This window comes from Sminthopsis crassicaudata, chromosome 5 (assembly GCF_048593235.1).
Source record: "Sminthopsis crassicaudata isolate SCR6 chromosome 5, ASM4859323v1, whole genome shotgun sequence".
Classification (NCBI taxonomy): Eukaryota; Metazoa; Chordata; class Mammalia; order Dasyuromorphia; family Dasyuridae; genus Sminthopsis; species Sminthopsis crassicaudata.
Window position 1 is genome coordinate 79,113,464 of NC_133621.1, and position 27,721 is coordinate 79,141,184.

Here is a 27,721-nt window from a genome sequence, read left to right on the forward strand (position 1 = left end):
TACTAAGCAAGACATTATCCTCCCCAGATAAAGTCTTAAGGGTGCCCTCTGGAACTTTGAGGGAAAATGTAAGCAACTAAACCTCAAGACCTTGACTCACAAAAACCTGTTAAGTTTTTTAATATCATTAAGCTGGTAAGGGAATGAATAAGGACTTTTCTACAAACTACTTGAGAGGGACACCTGAAAAATCCTCATATTGTGCTCTGTGGAATCTTGTTGTTCTGTACAATGTGAATAGAAGTACTATTAGAAAGATTTTTTAAAAAGCAATATTTTTTCTTTGAAATATAAAATAGTATGTGGTTATGAAATGTATTCAACCTATCTTCTCCTATTTTTTTTCCTGAGGCAGTTGGGGTTAAGTGACTTGCCAGGGTCACACAGCTAGAAAGTAAAGTCTTAAGTGTTTGAGGTCAGATTTGAACTTAGGTCCTTCTGACTTCAGGGCCAGCACTCTATCCACTGCTCCATCTAGATAGCCCATCCCCTATTCTTTTTAAAAAGTGTCCATAATCTCCCCCTTTTCCTGGAGATATTAGTCTTATACCTTCCTGAACCTGAATTGATGGGTTTTATCAATCTATTTGAAGATCCCAGATATTCAATCATTAAATTGAGAAGTATCTTTTTATGTAAAGTAGTTGCTGTCATGGCTCTCAATTTCAGAATGTATTCATAAGAAAAAGAATCTTGAAATTGCATAAACCTGGAAAGAATGTCAGGATCACTTAGTTAATAAATCTTAAATTCTTTGGCTAATAGATTACAGGAATAAAAAGAGTGACTGATAATAATCTTGCTTTAGGAGTTTTCTCATCTGATTGCAATTCTTTTCTTCCTCCTCAGATTTAAGAAATCTCTTCATAATTGTTTAACACATACCAAATCTGCTTTTTTAAGGATAATTATTCCTCAGAAGTTAAATAATATGTTCCATCTTCCTTTAGTTTTATTCTGGTATTGTACAAATGTCTTGGTTCAACTGAGAGGAAATAGTAGTAACTATAAGTTTCTTGCTTCTCCCTCCCTCTGCTTTTTCTCTCTCTCTCTCTCTCTCTCTCTCTCTCTCTCTCTCTCTCTCTCTCTCTCTCTCTCTCTCTCTCTCTCTCTCTCTCTCTCTCTCTCTCTCTCTCTCTCTCTCTCTCTTTCTCTCTCCCTTCCTCCTTCCCTCCTTCCCTCCTTCCCACACTGTCTTCTTCTCCCTCTCCCTCTCTCTCCCTCTCCTTCTCCTTCCCTCCTGGCCCCCAGGTTAAGTGACTTACCAAAGGTATAGCTAGTAAGAGTAAGGACCATAAATTTCAGAGCATGGATAGATCTGCTTTGATTTTCCTCACTAGGAATTCCTTCTAGAAATGAAAACACAGGTCTAGATTTCCAAAACAAACACTGTTATAATTTTTTAATAGTTTCATGTCACCAGAGAGCTCAAGACATTCTAAAAAATTAAAAAGCAGTTCCATAGAATTATAGATGCTAACTTGCTGAAAGAGATCTTAGAATTATCTAATTTAACGCCTACATTTTTATAGATAAGGAAACCAAAGGGCATAAAATTAAATGCTTTGCCCCAAATCTCATGGATTACTAGTTGTATCCAGGATTAGAACCCAGGTCTCCTCACTTTTGGTCCAGTATCTTTCCCACTACTTTACAATTATCTGAGAAGAAACATAAATATGAAAAAATAAGAAAAAGGGTGAATTAAATTAAAAAAACGTGGAGAAAAACTCATTGGTTTCTGATAAGAATAGACAAAAATTCAAATGGATCTATAGTCTCACTGATAGGAGCAATCTCTCCCAAAATGAAGATCATAACCCATCCATACTACTCCATCCAGTACAACTGCTTTCTATTTCCTTCCAGAGAGTTCACCCAACATGTTGGGATGCATCCTACCTTTCTCTTCAAATCAAAAGTATACCAATATAAACTCATTGGTGATTACCTGTTCACCATCATCATATGACAAACCCATTGTCTTCTTTGCCTACATATATTTTGGATGATGTCCTTTACTTGTTTCTTCTACATACCTTGTTTGCAGTGTGTTTGTAGCCTCCTCACAACCACTATGTTCTCCATTGTTCTGGTTAATTTTCAATTTCAGTGTTTTAGAAAATGTATAGTTCTATGACTAACCGACATAAACTATCACTAGGAAACAGTATTAAAAAAAAATGTGTGCCATAATTTCAAAGAGATGTTTTAGATCATTTAAATGATTTTTGCAGTTTCCAAAAGTCAATCTAACACATTCCGCTCTTCCTTTTCAATTCTGGCTTCATTTCATCATCTATTTGCAGTGTCTGCATCTCTATCTGTATTGATAAATGAAAGGGAAGAGAATAAACATTTGTGTATTGTGTCTGCTAAGTTTCAGGTTCTGTGCTAAACACTTTAGCACTATTATCTCCTCTGATCCAAACAACATCCCAGCAAAGTAGGTGCTATTAATAGCCTCATTTTACAATTGAGGAAAACAAAAGTTAAATGACTTGCTTCAGGTCATACAACTGATAAGTATCTGAGAATAGATTTGAACTCAGATCTTCAAGACTCCAGGATCAAAATGTCCGCAGGCATATGTAGTCAGTCAAACTGCATTTCAGAATCTGAACAATATGCATTCTTTATCCCTTTGATTTTACATATGTGGATTATTAGGTAAAAATTGTTGATGGATTAAGTATCTTATCCAGAAATAACGTTTAAGATCTTGATCCAGTCATCACAGTGTCATTATAAGAGCATAGAGCAAAACTTACAATCTTTTCCATGACAGTGATGAACATTAGCAAATACACATCCTTTTGTTTTATGTTCTGTCTGATATTAATGATGAGAGGTTCTTGGAATAAGATTTTAAATGATGTTTCTTAAGAAAGTTCATATACATGTACGTGAGACACTTAGAAGAGAATATTTACAGTACCATTTTGTTCTACTTAGTCAAGTATTTTTTTGTGTGTCAACAGATTGAGTATCTTCTACAACTTATAGTAATTTGTGATCTCCTAAAAAATCACTTGTGAAAATCTGACTGGCAGATCCTCATCAAGGATATGTTTGATGTACATGGTGGTTAAGCTCATAAAATTCTTTCTAGATAGGAAAATAGATATTTGGATTAGCATAACAAATTCACATAATCATAACGGCTGATATACATAGAATGGTTTAAAACTTACAAAGTATTTTGTGTACATTATTTCATTTGATTCTCACAACTATCTTGTGAGGTAAATATCACAAGTATTATTTCCACTTTAGGAGATGAGGAAAATTAGGTTCAGAATGACTTACCGAGAGTTAAATATTCAAGTCTTGATCTCTGCTTACTCCAAAGATTTAAGGTCCAGCCTGCTTCTTACTATACCACAATGTCTTTCCAAAATAATCAGTCTCATTTCTGAAGAAAGTCACAAACCAATTTGATTCCATTCAATTCCAGAAAAATTTATTAAGTCACTGATAATACTTCAAGGGAGAAAAGTCAAAGGCAAAAGGTGGAAGCTTATCTCAGATAGGTTGTTTTTTTGCTGGTGGTGGACACTCTGTTGTGTTTTTTTTTTTTTTGTAATAAATAATAAATTGTGAGAATGAGAACCCTTGGTGTATGATGTTTTCTGGACCTAAACTGGACTTTTTTTGTAGTGGCTTGATGAAGAGATAGAGGATGGGATTAAAATGTGTCTAGTCCTCTTCTACAGTATTTATTTCTTTGTCACAAAGAAAAACAATTAAAACTAACACAAGAAAAACTAACACAATGATTGTATCTAACAAAATAGGGACTTGTAGCCCTTAGCCTCTCTCAATAGGAGAGGATTTCTCATAGGCAAAATTATATGAGTGATAGAAAAAACTAATTTACAAATTGCAATCTTATATATTCCTTTTAAGCCCTATAAACTAAAAAAGACAGATCTATAATCCATACTTCCTACTTAAACAGTCATAATCTCATACTCCACTAAGTAAACACACATCAAACTGACTTTATAGGTAAACTAAGTCAGATAACAGACTAAACTATATTTAGAGGGTTCACAAATAGACTGAGGAGAAAGATTCACAAGTAGCTAAGGAATCTGGGACAGCTGAGTTTCTTCTTTTGGCTTCTTACCCATAGAAATCTTAAGGCTTTTAAGTAAATTTTTATATTCCATGGGACAGGTTTTTGGGCAGGTGATGTTATTAACCAAAATTTGCAGGAGAAAGAGGAAAATCAAAATTTCCCATAATAATTCTCTTCCAGCTATTAAGCTATGATTTTTAAAACTTTATTAGCTTCTTGTCCATCAGTGACTCGTTTCTTTTGTTTCTATTTAAAATTTTAAAAATCAAATTTGTAACTGTAATATACTACTCTTTATCATTTGGGAAAGATTTTTATAAGAAGGAAAACAAGTAATCCAACTGTCTAACCCAATAAACATTTAATAAGCACTTACTATGTGACTGGCACAATGCTAAACACAAAGGATACAGGCTATTTAAAAACAAACAAACAAATAAACAAACAAACAAACAAACAGTTCCTGCCCTCAAGGAAATTATAATCTAAAGGAAACAAAGAAAGGAAGGTAGAAGGGCATGCCCATGAGGGATGTTCATGTTGAAAACAGCAGATGCAAAGATTGTCCAGTTACTGCCTTAAATTAATACTTTAAAACAAAATATGACAGGAGTTTCAACGTAGCTTTTTTGTGCTTTCCAGAGTAGATTACAAATGAGCTGTTTGATTGATTCTAGTATACCAAACTTGGAATCAGAAACCCTGGGCTGGAATTCCATGCCTGATGTTCTCATTCTCAATCTCCCTCCTTTTCTCTGTCTGTCTCTCTCTTAGTTTCTCTCCTTTACTCTCTCTCTGTGTCCTCATCAATGAAGTAGGAATAATAAGTTAGCATTTTTGTAATGCTTGGTGCTAGAAAAGAATTGCAAAGCATTTGACATGTTATCTCATTTAATTCTTACAACAATGCTGTAATGTAGGTGCTCTTATTATCCCTATTTTACAGATGAGGAAACTGAGGCAGACAGAGTAACTGCCCACAGATCGCTGGTAAGGACCTGAGCCAGGGTTTGAACTTGGATCTTCCTGAAATTAAGTTCAGCCCTCTATTTATGTAGTACCCCGTTTCACAGGATTGATGTAAGAAAAGCATTTGTACATCATGAAGTGCTTAAGTCTGTGAAGTTCTCACTCCATTCCCTGAGTCTCCCGCCTTCTGTTTCCTTAATACCCTTACGTTGGAACCTTCCACCCATCATTACCACATTTCAATTTCTTTTTTGTATCATCTTCCCTCACTAGAATGTCAGCTCCCTGAGGATACAGACTTTTATATTCCTTGTGTTTAGTGGGGTATCTGACACATAAAAACTTAATGTTCTTTGCCTTGAGTTGTTGGATTGCTTTTAAAATTGCTTTTATTTTTCAATTTTTATTTATTTTGCTGAGGCAATTGGGGTTAAGTGACTTGCTCAGGGTCACACAGCTAGGAAATGGTATCTGAGGCCAAATTTGAACTCTGGTCCTCTGATTTCAGGGATGGTGCTTAAAATTGCTTTTAAGACATCCGTTGTTATTGGAGAAATTGAGAACACTATGGATAAAAGGAGCAGCAGATTGGGCCTTCTAAACCCTTTGCCTGGGGAGAGTAGAAGAGCTGGCTGCCTGTGGGAGGAATGGGGGAATTATGCTACTCTACTGCCAAGGCACCATGTTGATGAAGGGAGCAAGAGATGGTATTTCCTGGAATATTTAAAAGGAGAAAGTTTTCATATTCATTGCCGCAGATATCACATATCAATTTAGGAGCCATTCTGTGAGCCTTTATGTACTTTAGATTACTGTCAGGACCAGAGCTCAGAAAGGTTGATGTTTAAATGTCTGGGTTTCCTAAAGAGAAATTTTCCTGATGTGGAAACCAGGAGGGAGGTAGCCAGGATGGTGTGTGTTTTGTATGTCATCTCTTCCCGACTTCCGATGCCCTGTGCCAGCATCTGGTATTAGAGGGCAGAGTTTCAATTTTCTGGTAGATCTCAACTTGCTTTTAGTACCTGTGCCGTCCACGTGACTCACTGTACCAGAAAAGGGATTGATCCTCCTATTGAGAATGCTTCTCTAAAGTATGATTGGATACTGCTTATATCCTCCACATGGTGATCTCTCCTTTGTTTCTCATGATATGGCTCTTTCTCAGTCTTTCAGTAGCTTCTGGTTCACTGTCCTTTACAAGAACCTCTCTTCCATCTGCTGCTTCTGTGTTTCCCATCTGCACAAGTTTTTTGAAGCATGTGGTTTCCCAAAAGGTCACATACTTCTCTAGAAGATCTCAAAGATGTGTAGTTCTCTCTCCAGAACAATCAGTGTCTGAATATATCTCATTTCTCTAGATTTGTCTGCCTTACTTAGAAAGTCATTCAGGTATGTGAGCTAGCAATGGATTTGAGTTAGTGTTAGGACTTCTTTTTAATATTCTGTGTTCCTTCATGTCACCTAGTATTAGATCCTTATTATCACTTACCTATTAAATTTTATTTAATTACTCAAAATGTATTAAGTGTTTATTTGGGGCAAGGAATTTTCTTTAGTGCAAGGGGTACAAAAGAGTCCCAGTTCTTGAGAATATATTGTAATAGAGAGATATGACACATACATATATAGAGTGTGTGCATACAAAGTACTAAAGAGAGAGAAAAGAGAAGGAAAAGAGAAAGAGATGGAGGAGGGAGAGAGAGGGAAGAGAAGAGAGAGGCAGAGAGAGAAAGGGAGGAGAAAGAGAAACTAAAAGCTGAGGGAAATTAGGGAAAGGCTTCATGGATAAGGTTCTATTTCAACTGCACTTTGAAGAAATTGGGAATTCTAAGAGGTAGAGGTGAAGAGGCAGTGCATTTCCAATTTGTAAAGATATTGGAGATGGAATGTCATGATCAGGGAACTAATTAGCTCATTTCACTGGGAATGAAGGCTCTATGAAAGAGAGTAATAGGAAATATGAATGGAAAGGTAGATGGAAGTCAGATTGTGGAAGGGTTTGAATTTCACCCTCAGGGCAATAGTGAACTAAGTTTTTTTGTTATTTTTTATAATAGCAGCATTTATAATATTTTATAATTTATATTTACTTATATAAATACAAATTTATATTTAAATTTATAATTGTGCTATATAAATATAGGTAAGTGTATTTGATTGTCACAACAATACTATGAGACATTTAACATTTATTATTCCCATTTTACAGAGGATGAATGGAGGCACTGAAAAGTTATTTGCCCATGGTTACATACCTAGTAATCTCTGAGAAACTTTTTGACCTTCCTGACTTTAAATCCTGTCCTCTGCTTCATCTTGATGAGATCTTTGTTTTAGGAACAACAATTTTGCAGAGATGTGGAGGACTGATTAAAAAGGGAAGTTACTAGAGGCAGGAAGGCCAATTTGGTGTCTCTAGCAATAGACAGGAAGTAAGAATGATTAAATGATTTAACAAGGATAGTGCACTTGTTAGCAGTTAGCAGTCAGTAGATTTTCAGGCTGCTATCTCTCTTGGAAAGATTTTGAGCCAATAAAATCCTCACATCTTTACCTACTGACATAGTGAGAACTAACTTCCTGAGGAGGCTAATCTAATATGTAGGTCAAAGAAGTCCTACCGTATTCTTAAATATCAACACTTCTGTCATTCTTGAAAAATGCAATGCCTTTTTGTTTTCACTTTCCTACACCTCTCTGAAGCAAAGACTGTTGAACACATCTTCTTTCTTGACATTCTCTCTTCCTCTAGGCTTCTCTAATATCCTGGTGATCTTCCTAGTTTTTAATCATTTTTCTCTTTTTTCCTTTCTATAGATAATTGCAAATGTTCCCCAAGAATCACTTCTTTTCCTGAAGCCTTCTGCTGTGTTCTCTTTCCTTGGTTGAATCTATTTTTATGCTTCATTTGACACCTTTGTGCCAATTACTATCCCAAACATACATCTAGCTTAAACCTTTCACCTATCCACTTGTTTTTTACTCTCTTAAGTTCAATTACTAATCAAATCTTAAAAGGAATTAAATGTTTTTCCCCAAACAAGCCTCCTTTGTATTTTCCTCTTATTCTGCTTTATCTAATCTGTTCTCAAGTCCTATCAATTCTTCCTTTGAAATATTTCTAATTTCTATGACTGAACGACAGATGTGGAAAAATGTGGATCCCCTATTTTGTCTTAACAAGTGAAAGATATGGAAATTGAGGTCTCTTTGACCAAGATTTGGGTGACATAGGTCATAGTACCATAAGATCTTCATTTTAATATAATTCACCTACTGGGTATCCAATCAGAATTGATTGCCACCTCTCAGGAATACCTGCTCTTTGAAGGGTATATAAATTCTGAACCCATGGCCATGATTGTCTTTGGTCTGAGAGAGATGGCCAAATGCCATTTTTTAAGTTACTCTGAAACTACATCTCTTAGAATTTTAAAAAATCATCACAGAGTAGTTTTGCATTATGGAGAACATTGAATATCAGACAAAAGAATATGTTTTACTCAGTAGGAAATTGGGAAACCCCTCTAAAACTATGTTGTCCCGAACACATAAAGCTCCAATGGACTATGGGGGCTCCTCAATGAGATTCATGTTAACTTGTCTCCTGAACTCAATAATTTTCAGTGGCTCCTCATTATCTACTGGATAAAACCTACCAGATTCTTCTTCCCTTGCATTTGAGATCCTCCACAAACCCTACCCTACCTCATCACCAACTATTCCTCTATAACCCAGGAAAATTGGAACCTTTTGCTCTCCCTATACTTATTTCAATGGATCTGTGATCTCATTAATTTGGATGCTCCCTTCCAATAAGGGCACTTCACATGAATTCTTATACTGTGTGATCCTTGTCTTGACCTTTCACAAATCCTTCACTTTTTAGATTTTTTTTTTTAAACAATGGGTTGGTACAATGGAGCATTCTGACCTTCTCTGGCCCCAAAATATTCCCTATTCTTAAATCCATCCCTATCTGCTTTCTTGTCATATATCATATAGCTTTTTTTTTCTTCTTGGTTGTTCTTCCTTGTTAATATGGCAGAGTCGACTCATACTTGCTGTGTGCTGCTTTTCCATGACTCCTAGCTTTAATTCTACGTAGAACGGAGGGTATAGTGATTGCAGTCAGAAAGCATCATCAGAAGTAGTCTCCAAGTTCTATCAATTCTATGGTTCAAGAGGGAGTAGAGAGAACTTGGGCAGTGGGGCCTATCTTAGAATCCCAGCTCTGCTGCTTATGCTTCGTTTCTCTTCTCTGGGCTTCAAATTCTGATTCTGTAATGTGACAGAAAAAGTCTCAGGGTGGAAAGCATGCTGGACTTGGGGTTAGGCAAGCTGGGTTCAGATCTGGGTCCGGCATTTGGTACATGTCACTGTGACTAAGTTATTAATCTGTCTGGTCGGGCTTTGGTTCCTTCATCTGCCCAATTAAAGAATTGAATTAATGAACCTCTAAGGGGGCCTTAAAGGTCTATATCTATAATTCTATGAAATATATTTTATACAAAGAAAGCCTTGATCATATCAGTAAAGCTTATGGCTAACTAGACCTAGGAACATTGGTTTAGAACTACAGTAGACTGTCTAACTCTACTAGGATTCCTATTAAGATTCAAAGAATTGCCTATGTAACAGAACTGGGGTTTAGACCTGAATAAAGATCCCTTCCATCTTTAATGTTCTAGTATTCTTAACAAATTTCTACTGGCACATATATACTGAGAAGCAGTGTGGTGGAAGACGGAGCCACAGTCTGGTGTAAATCACCATTATACCTAGTGGGAGGAAGTTAGTTACAGAAATGCCCCCTAACTACACACTTTCCCTTCCCTTTCTCTTTAGCCCACTGCTGCCTACCTCTTCCTCCATGCTATTCCAAATCCTCACCCTCCCAAGGCAGGAATCTTATGAGTTGAATTTCTCTAAAGGAGAAGAGGCAGCCATGGGAAAACAAACTCCAAGCTGTCTTTCTTCCCTTCCTACACCCATATTTAGGATGCCATTCCATTCCATTTCCCTCCCCTGCTCCCAAATGTATTCACCTGGACTAGTTTATTCCACTTGTGCCCTAAGCCAGCACCTTATATTTGCCTATTTCCACTGAAGTAGACACCATTCATCCAGTTACCCCAAGGTTTGAAATTTATGCTCATTCCTTTTCCTTCTCCCTCTGTCTCCCTCCCACATCTAATCGGTTTCCAAGTCAATTTTCATGTCAGCTCTCAAATCACTTTCCTTGCTATTCACATTCCGAACAAATCTTTTATGAGCATACACTAAAGCTGAATTTAATTCAACAAGCAATTATTGTCTACTAAAAGTCTTGTACCATGCTAACTACGGGGGATAAAAAGGACAAAGATTTGAATTGTTCCTTCCCTCAAAGAGCTTAACATCTAGTGGGAGGAAAGGAAGGCTAGGGAATAACAGGTACATGGATAAGTAAATGCAAAAGTATTTCCAAAGTAAAAATACAAAATAATACAAAACCTGGAGGGATAAGGAAGAACTCCAGTAGAAGATCTTACTTGAGGAATTCAAGGAGGAAGAACAGAACATTTTAGGCAGGAGAACAAGTTGCCTAACAAAGACATGGTAGTGGGAGATGGAATGTAGGACAGCAAGTAGACTAGTTTGATTGGAATTTAGATTGTGTGGGAGATTAATGTGAAATAAGACTGCAAAGTTTAGGAAGAGCTTTAAATGCCATATAGAAGAGTGTATTTCATCCTAGAAGCAATGGGGAGTCATTGTAGCTTTTTGAATGGGAATTATGTGGATCAGTCATTTACTTATCTTCTCCAAGTCTCAATTTCCTTATTTGCAAAATAAAAATACTTGTACTACTGACCTTCTAGAGTTTTAAAAGAAAGAATACTGGATGCTTTAAAGCTCTTTATTTGTTATTATTGAGTCATTTCAGTCGTGTCCAATTCTTTGTGGGTTTCCTTGGCAAAGATACAAATGGGAGGAATTTGCCATTACCTTCTCCAGCTCATTTTTCTGGACGAAGAACTGAGGCAAACAAGGGCAAGTGACTTGCCCAGGATCACACAGCTTTAAGTGTCTGAGGCTAGATTTGAACTTAAAAAGATAAGTCTTTTTGACTGTAGGCCTAGTACTACCTAACTGCCCAAAGCTCTATATAAATGTGAGCTATTATCTTGGAAGGAGAGGTTGAAAATGTTCTTTATGCACAAGTATTGATCATATTACTTCTTTTTTCAAGAACTTGGTGGCTTTCTTTTTGCTTATTAAATAAAAATTAAACTCCTTAGCTCAACGATTCAAGGTTCTCCATAATCTGTCATCCTTTTTCTAGCTTTTTCTCAGTCTTCTATATTTTAAGTACTCTATATTCCACTCAGACTGGACTCCTTATTTCCCATTTATAACTCTTCTATCTCCATACCTTTACTCATGGCTTCCTCTCCATCTCTATTTATGGAAATGTCACTCATCCTTTAGAACAGCAAGATTGGTTCAGGTTAGCTCAGAAGACACTGACAGTTCCATTGTGGAGAGGTTATGCTTGAATCATAGGGAGATCAGTCTAGAAAGAAAATAGCATTTAGAGGAATTTCCATGCATCAGGGAAATAAACTGAAGCCAAGGAGTTAAACACATATCAATTTGTATTCTCTAACTAAAATGATCCAAGCTCTCACTACACATGGAGAAAGAGAATATTTAGCATACTGTGTGGAATATTTATATTTCTGCCATGGTCAAGTAACTCTTACTTGTGCTCAAAGTACAGGCTGGTCTTCTTCCTAAAGAGAAGATAAAGGGGCCCAATGAACACTCCTTTCCTTTACAAGTTTGGGGTAAGTGGGGGAAGGAGTCTTTCCTGGACTCTCTAATGACAAAACAGCTTCATTTTTTCCAAAGATTTATGACATATAATCATAGGTATTGCCAAGTTAGAGATCATCAAAAAAGGGTAAAAGGAAGAAAAGACGAATGATGATAATCAGGGATTCCTAAATGAGAGGTACTGATGCAATTATTTATTGATCTAATAACAAGAATAGGGAGGTTGCTATCTTCTCAGAATATATATCCAAAATATAACAGAAAATCTCCCAAGTCTAGCCAAGGAGGTAATTATTGACCATTCCTAGTAATTTCCATGGGCACAAATGATTGATTTCAAGAAGGAATCTAGAAAGTATTTCTAAAGATTATGTGGTTCTGGGAAAGCAGTTGAAGACCTTAGGAGCACAGCATCATTGCTGCTGGAATAAAAATTTAAAAAAAAAAAGGCAAAGGTTTCACAAAGATAGTCTGATTTAAGATATATACATATACATATGAAAATGTATAAGATATGCTAACAAAAAAAAAGTTGAACTAAGTATCCTGAATCCAAAAAAAAAAAAAAAAATTGATTGACTTCACAGATATCACCAAGACTTGGTAGTATGAGATCCATGATGCCATATGGCTCCTGAATAGTTTGCCTCATTTATTTCAAAAGAATTATGTGCTATAAGAAATGAGCATGTTGATTTTAGAAAAATATGGAAAGAACTGTATGAAATGGACAGTGAAATAAGCAGGTTCAAGGGAACATTATATACAATAACAGTGATACTGTTTGAAGAACAAATTTAAGCAATGAAGTTATTTTGAGTATTATACTCAAATCAATTAGAAAGGATCTATGAAAGAAGATGTTATTTGTTTCCAGAAAAAAGAATTGAGTTCAAATCCAACCTCAGATACTTGACACTTCCTGTGTGATCCTGGGCAAGTCACTTAACCCCAACTGTCTTAGCAAAAACAAAACAACAACAACAAAAAAACCCAAGTATAATACTTATGTAGTTTTTTTCTTAAAAGTAAACAATATGAAATGAAATGTAAATTCATGGTTTTAATAGTGAATTCTCTTTATGTTGTGCTGTATACACAGAAATGTTCTGTCTTTTATGTATTTAAATTCAAAATGAATTTTTTAAAAAGACATACTTATAAACCCCCCTAAAAGAAATAGGATCAACATAAAGAGAAATCTCCAGTGTGTGTGCAGGGGAGCAGTAATGTTTCATTAATAAGGTCTACTCATGTGAATAAATTCAGGAATGATAAGAGGGAAAACAACAAAAAGCATTTTCATGAAGATCAATAGACATACTAATGAAAGCAATGTTAATATATATTTTAATTATCTACAAGGACTAGATGAGGACTTTGAGATAGCAGAATTCTGCCACAGAAGCATGATACTATAGTGATCAAATATTACCATTATCTAGATAGCTGCTGAAACATAGAACTGTTTCTTGATGAGCTTTAAGATAATTTTGTCCTTCAAAAAGTAGAACAAACAAAAGGGAGTGGCTATCATTGATCTAATCCTTGCACCAAATAAGAAAGTAGTTACTGGAGTTGAACTGATGGGAATTTTAGGGAAAGTAATCATTCCCTCTCAAAATTTGTGGTAGAAAAGTAAACAGACATACACTCTGACATACACTCTAGATTTTGCAATGGCAGATTTCAAAGAGTTCAAAGAAAATCAGGATGGATAAAGAACTCTCAATAATGAAATTCAGACAAGATGAGAAATTCCAATGAGTCAGAAAATGGGCAGTTGTCTTTAAAAAAAAAAAAGTATAAAGAAACAAATGAGTTCAAAGAACTCATCAGCCAGCTAAAATTTTCAAGTGCCAGTATATAGAAGGAAGCAAAATGGAAGATAAATTGAAAAGAACATATTAGACTTCTGTACAAATAATGTCAGGAGTGTTAAAGCCCAAAATGAACAGGGGCTGGCAAAAAAAAAAAAAAAAAAAAAAAAAAAAAAAAAAAAAAAAAAACTTTTCTTTAGCTATATTGAAAAATATCATCCTGTTTGGAGTGAATGGAATAATAATAATGGAGTACAGAGAGAAGGGAGAATTGTTCAACTCCCATTTTGCTTCTGCTTTATTTGCCGAGGATGATCTTTAGAATATAACAAGCAAAACAGAAATCACCACTAATAAGGGAGATAATACTCCAAATAAGTAGGAATAGCATCTGATTGCCTTTAATAAGCTTAAGTTACCAGGCCCAGATGAACTGCATCTCAGGACATTAAAAACTAGCAAATGGGATTGCAGACTCAATAAGAAGTGGGGCAGAGGTGTTGTGGGATGCTATCTTTTTTTCTCTTCCTTCCTTCCCTTCTTTTCTTCATTCTTCCTTCCTTCTAGCCTGCCTAACCTCATTTGGCACTCCCTAGAAGAAACAACAAAGAACAATGTGTGAAAGCTACAGAAGGACAGATTGAGGCTTGATGTGTGAAAAAATTCATCATTAGTCCTATACAAAACCAGAATGGTGCCAGTCAGAAGATAGTAGGATCTTGGCCAGTGCAGAATTAGACTATATAGTCTCTGAGGTCCTACCAACTCTTTTTTTTTTTTTTTTTTTTTTTTTTTTTTGAGGCTGGGGTTAAGTGACTTGCCCAGGGTCACACAGCTAGGAAGTGTTACATGTCTGAAACCAGATTTGAACTCGGGTCCTCCTGAATTCAAGGCTGGTGCTCTATCCACTGCGCCACCTAGCTGCCCTTGTGCCACCTAGCTGCCCCCCTACCAACTCTTGAGATGCTGTGAATCAAGAGCAAGTGGAATAGAGTCAGATTGAATCTTTGGGTTAGACTACAGAAAGCCCATATGCTAAACATGTTTTAACTCCCAATGAAAATGCCGAAATTAGTTCCATTTATTCCAAGGGCACTGCACTAGGTTAAGTTTTCTGTGTGTGTGTGTGATAGAGACAGACACTGATTTTTCCAGGTCCCTCCCCCACTCCATAATTCCTTTTCTGGAGCTTGGCTAGAGTTATTCCATTACTAGACTAGCCTGTAGTTTTTATCCAAAGCCTCACAAGGTGACTGATTCTCTTGAACCATTAGTCCCCAATATTTGTGTGGTATCTGTTCATGATCAAAGAATTCCTCTCCATTTAAACTGATGAAGAAACATATTCTTCCCTTGTACCCCTTTGATTGATTCAGTCAGAGGTCTGGGCCTTCTATATTTACATTAATTACAGTTTAAAAAAAATGAGGAACCATCTCAAATCTCCAGAATAGATTGGAAACTTGTGGGACTAGGAAATGCTTCATGAAAGGGATGCCTATAATGTGAACCTTAAAGAATAAGTAAGCGAAAGGAAGATGTTTCAGATAAAACAAGAACCAAGATCGAGTCAAGAAAGCACTGGGAATTTTCAGGAGACTGAACAATTCAATTTGATGGAAGCACAGAATGGATGAAGAGGCCTAATGTATTAAAAGCTAGAAAAGAATTGAGTGATAGATGGTGAAGGACCCTGAGTATGAACTTTATTTTGAGTGTCCAATAGAAAGCCACAAAAGATTTTTGGAGTAGAGAAGTGACATCACCAGATCTATGAGTAGGAAAAGTTATTTGACTGAAATATGAAGAATGGTCTGGAATGGGGAGAAAATGAAAACAGTGGAGGCCAAAGAGAGAATTGAAAAGCAGGAACTGAATAGGATGGTAGCTGCATTAAATAGAAAAATTGAGGGAAACCCATTAATGTACAGACTCCAAAATTAGGTGGGGAAAGTGAGTGCAGAAAATGGGCATTGAATGTAGCAGCTGGATGTGGGGGTGAAGAGAAGGAAGTCACAACATGGGAGACCAAGTTAATAGTAGTACCATAAATAGAAACTGAAATAAGGAGGATGAGATGGGTTTAAGAGAAAAGATAATAAGCTTAAGTTTGAGACATATTGAATTGGAGGTACTGGTTTAGTAGCCAGGTAGAGATGCCCATTGGTAATTTTAAATAGGGGCCTGGAATTCAGAAGAGAGCCAGCAGGAATTCATTTGCATGAAGTAGTAGCTCAATCTCAGAGAGGATAAAAGAGAGGGAGATGAGAATCAGACCAAGGATGGAATTGGGAGAGATTATTAAAGGGTCATTCAGAGGACAATGAAAGAAAGGGCAGTTTTAACTCGTAAGCAGAGGACTTGGATAGTGTGGTGTCTTTTACCCCCAGGGAGAAGGTACTAGTTAGCAACATCAAACACTAAGAGAAATAGAAGGTTAAGACCTTTAAAAAAAAAAAAAAAAAAAAAAAAAAGGCATTAAAAACAATGATTAGGAAGTCCTTTGAAAGAGCTGTTTCAGTAGAATACTGGCCCAAACCCAATTGCAAAATTGGGAGTAGTAATGTAGTGAGAAAATGAAGGTATAAGGAATAGGAAGGTTTTTGAGAAGTTAATAAAGGAGAAAAATGGAACATTACCCAGAAGGACTGGGCTGCCAAAGAAAGATCCTTTTTAGGAGTGGGGAGAACTAAGCATATCTGTAAACAAATGGTATGGAACTTCTGGAAAAGAGTGAAGCAGCATGAAAGTTAAAGGAAGACTACTGAAACAAAGTTCAAAACTAGGAAGGAATGAAATCAAGATTTTACACGAGTAGTTTACAATTTTTGAGCACAAGGTATTATATCCCTAGAGAGGTGTTGATGGTATTATGAGGAATACAGAAATATTAAAAATAGGCCTTTCAAAGAACTTTAAATTATATGGGGGAGCAAGGTTACACTTTTTAAAAAAAATTTTAAGTTCCATAATGAATTAGTATACATGCTATATTATGTGTATTCTGAGAAAATAGACATTAGTATAGACAAAAATGAATAGCAAAGGTGTCATGGAGGAGAAAAAAATTTAGACTGGCCTTGAAGAATTCATAGAATTTGGTAAGGAAAAAGATTCCTGGTGGGGAAACTTAGAAAAATGAAGCCCCCCCCCAAAAAATTATATATATCTATGAAAAACAATTTGAAGGCTGAATTTAATATAGCAAACAATCCTTGTCAGACATTTAGACTTAAACTGGGATAGACACCAAGATACTAATGTTGATGGATACTAATTTGTTAATGGATACCAAATTGGAAAAAAAAATTAAACATTTCATGTCCAAGTGTGCAAAAAATTAGTATTTCACCTGAAATGAAGAGTAGGAACACCCTTAGAGGGAACCATGCCATGGTAAATTATAGGTGTAGTGGTATTTTAAGGTTAAGGTATGATAGCTCAATATTTGTAGGATTGTGAGGAACCCCGGAAATTGAATGAGTCGTTTAAAACACAAGAGGGAATGCAAGTAGACTGTTCTTTAGAAGTAGAGACAGCAAAAGTAGTGGAGAGTGTACAGGCTGAGAAATCTTAAGATGTGGTTTTGAATCCTAACTTTCCACTAATAAATTGTGTGACCTTGGTTAAATCACTTTATTCAAATACTTTTTGGGTCTTTTTATCACTAGTAAAATAAGACAATTAGATTTTTAAAGTCCCTTCTACAGCCTACATCTTATCCTTTAAGTTTTGAGGAATGGAAGAGGAGAACTCCCAGGACTGGCCTAGGAAATAGGTTTAGTCATCTGCTGACTGAAGGTGCCACTGCAGCTGAAGCAGAAGTGCAGCTGTGGTTGTTTATTAAGAATCTGTTGTTATATTGGGCTACTTGACATCTAGAGGAGGGGGTGGGAGAAGAGGGGGGGAAATTGGAACACAAGGTTCTTCAAGAGTTAATGTTAAATTATCCATGCATGTGTTTTAAAAAATAAAAAAAAACTTTAATAAAAAACAATGTTATAATTGGTTAGATTTTTAAATGTTCTGTAGTCACACAAAAGCCCTGGAGCAGGATGAATCTGATATGGAGGGCCGTTCATCCTCCTTTAGTGTCCATCTTTTACCCAATTCTTACCTGTGGCTCCAAGAAACTGTAGTATGTGTATCAGTTGCACCTTGGAGCACTGTCTAGATAGAAATGCTAAGCCAGGTTGAGGGTAACTGATAGGCTTCAAATGTGTTGATGAATTAGGGGGGGTGTTTACCTCAAGCATATAAATTTCTTCCAATGGCCATGAAGCTCAGAGCTTGCCAAGGTGATCCACTGCCTCCTGTGTCATCCCCAGTAATGAGCAATAGACTTTGATGATTCTAAAACTATGTTTCCTTTAAATCCAATTCAGACTCATGTCAAGTTATTATCTCTTATGTAACTGGTACTTTTGGAAACAAAGGACAAACAACACTATGAATTAAAATAAACTCCTGTTTGGGAATTAAAACTTTTTCATGACACAGCCTCCATCAATTTTTCTAGAAATTGTATTTGTGATCCCCAGATCAGCCTTAAACCAAAACCACTCTGAATCTTATTGGTTATCAATTGGTCAGAGTTTAGGTTCTGATTGATTCAGATTGAATGTAAAAGAGAGAGAAGGAAGGGAGGAGAGGAGAGAGATAGGGAGAGGAGGAGGAGAGAATGAGAGAATGAATGAGAATGAGAATTTCAAGTTCTCCCACTACATCCATGGCTGTCTCTGATCATCTGATTTATATCTGGCCACTGGAAGCAGATGGATCTGGAAGGGAAAAGTGAGGAAGGTGATCTTCACAGTCTCTTAAATTCAATTAATTTGCATATAATGGCGTCACCTCCCTCTCTTCAAGAACAAAGGACAAATCACAACTTAACCGGTGTTTTGTGTGTATCTTATCTCCATTAGAATGAATACAAATTCCCTGAAGTTAGGGAGTAGTCTTAGTAACCATTGGGCTTAACTTCAGATTTAAGCATAGATGCTTAAAGATTAAATTGGTTGATTACAGAGTTCCCTGGGACTCTATGAAGTTCTGGGATTTTAAGAGTAACACAGCGGGGAACAGGTATTCTAAGATTAGCCTTCTATCCACAATGCCAAGCTAATTCTCTAATCAAATGAAAGCATAACATAATGCTGACCCATAGTAAATTATATTCTTCCTCTTATCCTGATTAGTTATCCCATCTAGTTAAAATGATCTAAGTCAAAGTAGTTTTCTCTTCTAGCTTTAAGCAATTGTTTCCTCACTATTTTAAGAGGACACTGACAACTGACAGTTGTTAAAATACTCTGAAGAGTTCAATGTGTATACACACACACACACACACACACATTTAATTAAATTCTAAAGGGAATGTAAAATTCAATTTAATGTGATAAAAATATGTGTTGTGCCGAGTATTCAATTCAAAAGTATACAGCCGAATAACAGACTTTCAGATACTTTATGCAGCCATTGAATAATTTTACCACATGTTATATAAAATAATATATGCATATCATCATATCAACTATTGAGATAAGGTGGGGTTTTGTTTTGTTTTGTTTTGTTTTGTTTTAAATCTAAGACCTATGATTTCATCAAGTCTCCATTAGGGAATTGCCCCGAGGCACTAAAAAGTTAAAGGCTTGATCAGTTATCAAGATACTTGTCAAAAACCTTTTTTCCTCTAGTTGACTAGATCTGACTTCTCAGTAGAAGACCTTTACTGAGGCAATAGAGTAAACTTCTTTAACCCCTTCTCTCAATCCCCCCTCCATGATGTTGTTCCCATTCTTCTTTTACTCTGATCTCAAGATTAAGAAGTGGCCCTTCTCCCCAAGACTAACTTATCTACTTTTAACCTTTGATTCTATCTATTTCTTCTGGAAGATCATCCCTATAGTCACCTCCTTTAACTTCATTATTTCCCTATTCACTGGCTCCTTCCCTTCTACCTACAAATAGCCAAAGTCTCCCACCTTAAAAAAAAAAAAAAAAAAAAAATCCAAAAAATGCCACAACTCTCACTCGAATCTATCATTCCTCTATCTCTTCCTCCATCATAGTCAAACTCCTAGAAAAGGGTGATCAGTCTCCTTTGCTTCCATTTCCTTTCACCTATTCATTAAATCTTTTGTAATTTAACACTTTCAAAACTCCAGTAGTTCCCTATTAACTTTAAGATCAAATGCAAACTCTATTTGACAGTCATTTAGGACGCTAGGTTTATCAAACATTACTACTACCTTTCACATATTATACTTTGAACTATAGTTCAGCCAAAACAAGCTTTCTTACTGCTTCTCACATTTCCTTTCTGTGTGCCCTTCTCTGCCTCTTCTCTTTCCCTCCCTCTCTCCTAATATCTAGGTTCCCTCAAAGCCCAGGTGAGAGTCACTTTTTTAATGAAATCTTTTGATTAGGCCTGGATGCTAGTGTCTCATCTCTAAATTATTTTAAGTCTCTTATGGAAGCTCCTTGAAGGCACTATTTCATCATTGACTTCCCATCTGAAATGCTTGAGAGTGCAGATTGTAGGTGTTTAATGCTTTTTGATTGACAATATGTGTTAAAGACAAGGCTTGAGTCTACGTTTTCCCCACTCCCAGGACTTTTCTCCGTTCTGTAAGAATTATAAAGGCCTACTATGGTTGAGACATTGCATAGTGCTTTTACAAACATTATCTTAGTTGATCCTGACTACAATGCTATTATTTTATAGCTGAGGAAACTGAGGCCAGCAGAGGTTAAGTAACTTGCCCACGGTCACAAAGCGAGGCTATTTCTAAAGCCATAATTGAGGTGTTCCTGACTTTGGTAAGTGGTTCTCTTCACTGGGACACTAGTAACAATGCCTTCATTGTGTTAAGATCTCATCTTTCCCTATCCAAGAATTCAGTCTGTCAAGTCTATGTCATTAAATCCTAAAAGTTTTATCTTATTAATTTCCAGATCCCAGGATGTTCTGAGATTCTTCATACATATAACAATTATGTGATGACATTTCTATAGCATTTTATGGATTCAAGACAATTTAAAAAACAAATTTTAAACATTTTTGCAAATATACTTGCCATCTTAGAATACATTTTAAAAAAATTACTACAGCAAACTCACAATGACTTGGTATATACCATCATATCCATCATTCAAAAATGATTTGGATATGTTGCACCAAGAATTGGCCAGCAACCCTGAAATAAGATTTGTGGCTAAGAAATTGAAAATATGGATATTGACATGAACTTATGGATAAACTATGAAAAAATGGGTAATATGTTTCCAATATTTCTAAGATTACTATTCAAACATGACATTGCAAGTGCTGCTAATCTGCATAAGCATCAGCGCAGATGAAAAGATTAAGATCTATAATACATTCCTCTTGTCATACATAAGCAGCTAATTCTTTGTGGCTACAGCTAATGTGTACAATAAAAAAACCAATGTTATGTAATCTCCCTTTCTTAACCCAAAAAGCTCCTTGTCATTTGCTCCTTGTTATTTTACCTTTTATTACTACATCAGGTTAGTGTGATGTTATAGTTGGGTTTTTGTTCTGTTTTATGTTATCAGAACTCATATTGGATTGTCTATGTGCTTAATAGATCTTGTGTGCCTTTGGTACCAAATAAAATATGTACAAGTCACCTAGACACCTAGACATTTAAGAAGCAGGTAAATAATGGCAAGTTTTTTGATTCTTCTAGGTTAAAGTCTATACCTTTGAGTTGACTTCAATGCACTCATAAATCTAAAAGGGTAAAAAAATGGAGAAAGCAGCAGCTCAAAGGGAAAGAATCCTTTTTGTACCTTAAAAACAAAGCCTCCTTGGGGGAGGCTTCCAATGACTTCACCTCTAAATCATCTCATTTTCTATAGGCCTTATAATCTGTAACCCAAAATGGAAGTTTCATTTGCCAATCTATTATAGGATGACAGGAGTTAGCAGCTTCTTGGGGCTGGACTAGAGATGGATTTACTCTGCCTTGCTCTAGTTTTCAGAGGCCTCTGTCTTCTGTTGCTTTTCCCCCCCTTTCTATACTTTAATTGAACTTTGCTTTGAACTTATTTCCCTTTTAAAAGTTAAGGCATGATCTGGTTTTCTATGTTAGGATTACTAGGTGAGAACTCAGGTTGTGTGGACAGTGACAAGGTGAGAATTCAGGTTGTCTGGACAATTACAAGGAGAGAACTCAGGTTGACTTGACAGTTCTCTGGCTCAGACCTTTGGTTTGGGCCTTTAAAGGGAGTTTACACCTTAGGAATTCTAAGAGGAGCAAGCTCATTGGTTGGAGTACTTCTTCCCAGAAGCCCTTGCATTATCCCATCCCCATTCTCTGGGAGGATAAAAGAGGACAGCACTCCAGAGATAGAAGTCTCTGCTGTACATCAGGCTTGACTCGGCTCTCTGCAGGAAGGGAAGTCACTTCTCTGGACAAGAGTTAACGGCAACTGTCTGGAGACAACGGTTCTCTACAGGAAGAAGAATCTGTCTGAGAGATTTGAGTTGACACAGCAGATCTCCTCCCAGAGAGCGATCAGCAGCTTCTGGAGACGACAGCACGCTACATTTCAATTTTTTTTTTTTTTCCCCTTTTTCTGAGGCTGGGGTTAAGTGACTTGCCCAGGGTCACATAGCTAGGAAGTGTTGTGTCAGATCAAATTTGAACTCCGGGTCCTCCTGAATTCAGGGCTGGTGCTCTAACCACCTAGCTGCTCCCTCATGGTCTGGTTTTCAATAAAAGGATTGTGTAGTTGGAACAGCAGCATACTGGTCACAATGATATAATGCAATTTGTCATCATACTTGGATTCACAACTCTGCTCTGAGGACTACAATCTGCATTACTATAGGCAACTTTTCATGTCTAGACCTGTTTACCTCATCCAAGTGGGGTTGGACTAGAAAATTTCTATAAGGTTATCATTTACAATCTAATCCCCTTGCCTTTCTTAGTAGTTCTAGATGTTGTATGCTTAACATACAGTATGTAATTAGCATATATTTGTATGTATATGTGCATTAACTATTAAACCTGATAAAATGGGAATGTCACTAAATATAGGTGTTCTAAAAATTTTAGTTTAGTTGCTGGTCTTAAAACTGCATTATGTGTTTTGGGACATAATATGTAGTTCTGATGTTGTTTGACCACACTTTGTCCTGGCCTATTAAGGATAATTTGGGTCCAAAGCATAACGTGATAAGATCATCCTGTGGATGCATAACCCTTCTTCATAAACTTTTCATTTTGAAGTTATCAAAATCAAGATTACTCTTTAAAGTTGAAAGGAATCAAAACTTAAAGGAATGCATTACTTTATTTTTTTTTTTCAAGGCTTGTGATTACAATGGTGACTCTTTACACAGTTCAATTCACCAAGGACTCGTGTTGTCATGCCATAAAAAATAGAATGATAGCAGCAAACACAGTATTAGGCTCATAGGTACTTGTACTGCACTGAGACTTGATTTCAATTATTCGAAGAGATCTACATAGGGTGTCTCAATAATTATATATTAAATATGCACATACAGTCCAATACAAAAACAGTCACTACTAGAATAAGAATTCCTACTCTCAATTATCATAGAAAATTAACTGGGCCAAAAAAGGGCACAAAAGCACATTACTGTACAAATGATATCATGTAATAATAAAAGCTAAAGGCTAAATATTTGCATGATAAACTTCTGTGATGAGATTCTATAATATATAGTGTATTTCATTTGTAAGAGAAAGCAAAGATATTTTGTCTAATCCATTTCCAAAATTACCTTCCTATTTCCATGCCATACCTGCTTATGCTTCATTTTCAATTCTTCCAACGTGAAAACTGAAATTCCACAAATTTGGGTAATCTACCAAAGAAGATTCCAATCCTACTATGCTTTAGTGGATTGTCACTTTGTATTTAAAAATCCATGATTTTTAAAATCAAGTTGTAAATATTGGCCAGAGGGGAAAATTGATTAGCCTCAAGTTTAGATTGGCTTGTCCTCCAATATGACATTAGATGAATATATGAAACTTTTCCAGGTTTTTTAAGTCTTGCTAAAGTTGTCTGTGGTCTGCTAATTTAGCCTTGGAGAACCTATAGAGTCACTTGGAGATATAATTCAATTGTTTTGGAATTGTGTTTAAATTCTTTGAAGTTCCATTTGGAGTTTTCTTGGCAAAGATACTAGTTTTCCATTTCCTTCTCGAGCTATTTTACAGATAAGGAAACTGAGGCAAACAGGGTGAAAAGTAACTTGCCTGAGGTCATACAGGCAGTAATGTCTGAGGCCATATTTGAACTCAGAACAGATTAATCTTTGATTCCAAGAAGGGAGCTTTGTCCCCTTTCTGTAGCTTAGAAGCTGCCCATCTGAGATTTATAGCAGATCCTTAATGGACGCCTTTCCTTGCTTCAAAAGATATATCCCACTACTTCAAAAATAGCTGCCTTTCCTATTTTCAGTGATTACCTAGTTCTTATGCCATATATTGTTTATGCCTCTATTGTTTAGGTCCCTGCAAAACATATATTACTAAAATACATAAATGCAAATAATTGTTTTGAATCTTGACTTGTGATGAAACTTATCACTGTAGCTAGAATCTATAATTCTAACAGTTAAGTTTCTCATCGTTACTCCATATTTAACTTTGCTATTGGTATTGCTGCTGCTCGGACTAGAGGGGTGGGGCCATGAATTTGAAAAATCCAATTAAGTAGACACTTCAGCTCACTTTATCTTTTCCTACCCTATTACTCTACCTTGGGACTTCACCATGCCCTTAGTTGGGTATCTTCTCTTCCTCTCTTTTCAGCTTTCATTTTTATCTTTAATTCTTTTAGATTATAGGCTTCTTGAGGCAGAAAGTCTTTTTTTTGTATTTGTATCTCCAGTGCTTTGCATGGTGCCCAGTACATAGTAGGAAAATGTTTGATTATTGACCAGTTCTGTAAGCTAAACTTTCTGAGCAATGGGACTAATGTTCTTCCAATGAATTTCCCAAGGTATGGACAAGACAGGAGAGAAAAGGCAACATAAACATGGGAACTAGTTAGGAAGACAAAATAATGAACCTATTTTCAGAGAAAATTCTGGGAGGTAGCAAATATTGTCAAAGTACTTCTATAAAGAAAAGCTTCTAGTTAAAAAAATACTATCATTTGAAAAACTGATGCTAAAAATATACCACTGACCTCATCTTTTCCATGCAGGGTATGACAAAGTGTTTACTATGTATTCCAGGATAAAAAAAAAAAAAAATATATATATATATATATATATATATATATATATATGTGTGTGTGTGTGTGTGTGTATATATATATATTATTTAATACTTTGTTCTTATTTGTGCTTTAAAACTTTTTGATGAGGTAATACTTATCTGAAAAAAATTAATTATACCTGACTCCTGCCCACATATCTGCCCATTAACTCCTCTGTAACAGTGACTTGATGGAAAGTAAAAAGGCAAAAAAATTAACTGTTTTAGCAGTGGAAGCTGAAAATTTAATACCAACACACATCATTTTGTATATTATTAAAGAGTAAGCTACTTTGACAGGCTTAGGATTTGGCAGGATAAAAGTAGAGGCAACTAAAGCAGGGACACTTTCAAAGGGCAGTAAGACTAGCAAATTTTTTTTCAGAAATTTCAATTCTTTACCTTTGCTGTTTAGGAATATTATTTTTGTGAACACACTACTCAGATTCCAAAAGTTATCAAAATCAAGATTACTCTTTAAAGTTGAAAGGAATCAAAACTTAAAGGAATGCATTGCTTTATCTAATTTTTTTTTTTTTCAAGGCTTGTGATTACAATGGTGACCCTTTACACAGTTCAATTCACCAAGGACTCAAGTGTTGTCATGCCATATGCAAAAGCCCAAGGACAAGGTCTAAAGCCTTATCTTCTAAGGATTAGTAATACAGTAAAAATGGGGAATATGAATTTCAGAATTATATTCATATGCAAGTGAAAGGCAATCTGAAATGGCTTGGTGTCATAAAAAAATTGGAGCAGCAGAGATTTGGATCATCCAGAGCTCTTCTCTCTAAACTTGTTTCTTGAACTGTAAAATAAGATTGAAGTGGATTTAGACGATTCCTAAAGTTAAGATTACTCTATAAAAATTCTGCTATGAACATAAAGGAAATCAGGTGGAAAGCCAAAACTTGGGAATTGAACATACTTGCCTTTTTGAGACATTTTTTCCATGGAAAACCATTGGATTTGTTGTGTTTGGGAGCAAAGGGACTCCACTGAAGATGTGTGTGCATTCCCTAGTTAGTCTGTATAACTTTTTCATCTTAGGTGAGTACTGACTGCTCCACCCCTTGTATCACATTACTGCTCCAAAACGGAAGAAATTGTGGCAGACTCTTCGGCTTCTTGAGAAGGGAAGAGCCTTATGACAGCTTTCTTTTGGGTGAACAGGTAATGGGGGGGCTGGAAAGGCAAAAAGGCAATGAGGTGATTAGATCCAGGGCTGAGGGATAAGCAGGAACCAACAATTCAGTACATAAGGATTAACTAAGGAGAGTAAAAGGTGTAGTTTTATACAACTGCTTAGTCGATATCCAACAGCTGTTTGAGTCCAACACCAGTCTGTGTAATACCATACAGCTTCTCAGTCTCCTCCAATTAATTCACAACCTGGTTGAATAATACTGGATTAATGAGATGTTAAGAGATTGTATGGCTGTATAAAAGGAATTATTTTATCAGCAGATTGGCCAACAGATTTCGCTGGCATTCTCTTGAGAGCCTAATAGTTTCTGGGGACTATTTTGCTTTTTACTTGAGTCGCAAAACTGCAATGCAGAGAATGAATCTCGCAGCAGCTGGGTGGCCAGAACAAGGAATGCACGTCCCCTCTCACTTGTAAAGGAATCCTATGTAACCGGGAGGTCAGACCTCCAAGAGGACAATTCTTTACTGGAAGCTCCTCCGCGAATAAAGTAACCACGCTCAGGAGCTAAAGCAAATTGACTGGCCAGCTCCAAGCGCGTTTCCCCTAGGCTCCCCCCAGGTGGCCTTATCGGTCAGGACTCCTAGCCCGCTACCGACCCCTTCCCCTCCCTCCCGCGGGGGGTGCATGCGCTTCTTGGCTAATTGAAGGTGGAGAGCGGCCGTCTTCCTCGGCTGCCTTCGGGATCCTACGCCCTGGTGGCCGATCCAGGGTGGCACGGACCGTGGCACCGGGGTGGGCCCTGCCCCCCTCCCGGCCCGCACACGCAACCCGCCCCGAAAGTTCAAGAGTTTTTAAACGTGTTGAGACCGCTGGGGAAACCACCAGGGCCGGCGCTTTCGGTTTCCGGTCAGCGACTCGGGTGGTCTCGACCTTGGGGTTGCCCAAGACACCGGCTTCCTCTTTTCCTAAGAAACGGGGCCATCCGTCATCGGAGGAAGTTTTCCTCCCTGGCTCCCGCCGCCGCCGCCGCCTTCTTCCAGTCCCAACGGTCGCTACGAGAGCCGAGAGGGGTTACTCGCCGCCACGTGCGCGTAGCGCCAGGAGCCGCGCGGAGAAGAGGGTGCGGGGGAGGGGAGGCTCGAAGCTAGAGGAAGACTGATCCGCCGCTGAGGGGGGGACGGGGTGGGACCCAGAGCTTAATTCGCAACTAGCCTAAGGGGCCACTCGGCGGCGGCATGCGTCCCAGCTCCAATCAGAAGCGCCGGCCTGGGGGTGCGCGCGGAGTACCAGAATGGACTAGGATGAGGGGAGGGGGCGGGGAAGGGAGGGAGAGTAAATCCGCCAATGGGCGCGCCGCCTGGCGCTTGACGTGAGGCTCTCCCGGCCTCCCAGACCGGCAGTCTCTGGGTCTGGGCGAGTGAATTCGAAAGGGAGAAGTGGGGAGGGTAGAGTGGGAGGGACTTCCGCCGGGGTCCCGGAAGTGGGGGGCTGTGGGTTCTCATGCGAACGGGAAGGAGCGTTGGGGATTTGGAGTCTCGAGGTTGAGACATTTTCGGGCCTGAAAGGGGAAGCGTCCGCTGTCGCCGCCGCCGCCGCTGCA

The 27,721-nt window shown here is 37.2% G+C and overlaps 1 protein-coding gene and 1 long non-coding RNA gene across 2 annotated transcripts in view; one reads left to right on the forward strand and one right to left on the reverse strand.

The window, feature by feature from the left end:
- LARP4B (La ribonucleoprotein 4B) overlaps window positions 1-27,721 on the forward strand; it is a 190,298-nt gene that overhangs the window by 33,220 nt on the left and 129,357 nt on the right. The gene's annotated exons all lie outside the window — the stretch shown is intronic.
- Window positions 25,471-27,594, reverse strand: LOC141542649 (uncharacterized). The gene is made up of 2 exons (XR_012482223.1): window positions 25,904-27,594; window positions 25,471-25,779 (listed from the first exon to the last, which is right to left on the reverse strand). It is a non-coding gene; the product is annotated as an uncharacterized LOC141542649 (long non-coding RNA).